This window comes from Streptopelia decaocto (genome assembly GCF_964273445.1).
Source record: "Streptopelia decaocto genome assembly, contig: HAP1_SCAFFOLD_2422, whole genome shotgun sequence".
Lineage (NCBI taxonomy): Eukaryota > Metazoa > Chordata > Aves > Columbiformes > Columbidae > Streptopelia > Streptopelia decaocto.
The window spans coordinates 6,121-8,160 of NW_028115862.1; positions in this window are offsets into that span (position 1 = coordinate 6,121).

Sequence of the window (2,040 nt, forward strand, 5' to 3'; positions counted from 1 at the left end):
AAAAAACCCCCGGGGACCAGGGCCAATCTGCCCCGGGGGAAAAAATTCCTTCCTGACCCCAGTGCTGGCGATCGGCTGTTCCCTGAGCATGTGAGCCAGACCTGGCTCCTTGTCCCACAGGCTGCTCACGCCTCCCAGGACCTGCCCAAGCCCTATCCTGTCCTATCCTGTCCTCCCTTGAGCTGGAGCCATCTCCTGGACTTCCGAGAGTGCCCAAATGCCTCTGAGCTGACGGACCTTGGGGGCAAGACTCCTTCCTGTGCCTGGTGGGACACCAGTGGGTGTTCCAAGCACAGAAGAAATTCCCTTGGTCTCTCCACTGCTATCCAGCTCAAAAGGATTTCCATCCATGAGCTGAGCTTGGAAGGTGGCCCTGCCAGCAGATCACCTTGCAGTCGAGAACCTCCAGCAGCCTCATGCAAGCTCTTCCTCCCTCAGCCCCTGCCCTGTGATTCCACCAGCTCCTCAAGTGCTTCCTGTGGGATGTGTTGGGGCTGCCCCCGGGCCGGCTCTGGCAGTGGACACGGGACCCGGCTGCTCCTTTTGATCCTGCTCCGGGCATTGTGAGTGCTGCGTTGCCGGGTGCTGGCATTGTGACACGGGGGTGACAGAGCCAGGCGTGTGCAGCCCCGCCCACCCCAACTCCGCCCAGCACCCTTGGGAGGAAGCCTTTGGGGTGCTGGCCCCAAATCAGTCCCTGTCGTCTACAAGACAGGGGAGTAATCAGCCTAACCGTGTCCCTTTTTTGCCAAAACACAGTGTGGATTTGTTGCCAGTCCAGCCTTACTTCCAGTACTTCTTCCTACAGCCCTGTTACGAAGTCCCAAGCTCCATTCAATAGAGTCTGGTTAGGCACTGGCAAAAACAGTGTTAGTCCTATACCATGTCTGAATAAAAATTTGTCCCACACCATTTTCCCCTTGTAAAAGAAAGGAAAACTAATATCCAAAATATCCCCAAACGTATTAAAATGACCAGCCATACATCAGTAAAAAGAAATCAATAATTCCATAAAGAACACTGATAGTCAACAAAAAACAAAGGGACAATCCACCGGCTGCTGATCCAGTGCTCTTTCCCGTGCTGTACTCTTTGCATTTCTTTCATTAGTGGCTTCGTGGTTGTTCCTGTCGCCTGCGCGCGCTGACTGGCACAGTCACTGTCACTGCCCCCGCTGGCACTTCATCCCCCCCTGCTGCAGGATGACACACCAGCCCTGCAGCTCCGCAGCGAGTCAAGCCCAGCGTTGCATGTCCCTGCCCTGGTCACGGCGAAGGGCTCCTGTGCCCAGCCCAGCAGGGCAGCGGCATCAGGTGGTTGCAAAGGTTGCATTTCACTCCAGGAGCCGAGAGCCGAGTTGTTGGGAGTGCCCTGGGAACTCGGCTCGTTTGAGAGTCCAGCCTGCAGCCCCGGGACAGCAGCAGCTGTCCCTCCTCTGAGAGGTGGGGGCGTTTCTGGAGGGAGCGTCACCCTCCGAGGCAGAGGACAGAGCTTAGGAAGGCTCGGTGCTTCTGGACTCTGACCCGCCACAGAATGTGCAATGGCTGTAGAAGTGGAAATACCGATTTTCTAAAGAGTGCTGTAGTGTTAAGAATGCAAACCGTGTTTGAGGAGACAGTGCTTTTTTGGCTCCAAGCCACTTCTATGGGTGTTGAAGCGTTTCCAGAAATCCTTCTTGCAACAACCTTCTTGTGAGTTAATGAGAAAATAGGGTGGGAGAAAAATCAGCACATAAACCAGCTGTGACACACAGCACTGAAAAGTCTCCACCGGACACTCCACGCACAAGAAAAAGCCCCATGTAAGGGTGGGCTGGCACAGCGGGGCCACCGGGCTGTCGGCAGCGGTTGTAGCGGCGGCAGCTCCAGGAAGCTGCCCGGCCGGAGAAGAAGGGACAGGGGGCGGGAAGAGTTTTCCCTCCAAGTCTCTCTCGGGAGCAGCCAAACCGCGGGACTCCCGCTCGTTCCCGCCTTTGCCGGAACACGGGGCGGGGCCGAGGAGCGACGGCTCTGCCATCCGCTCGTCGGGGCTGCTGGGCCG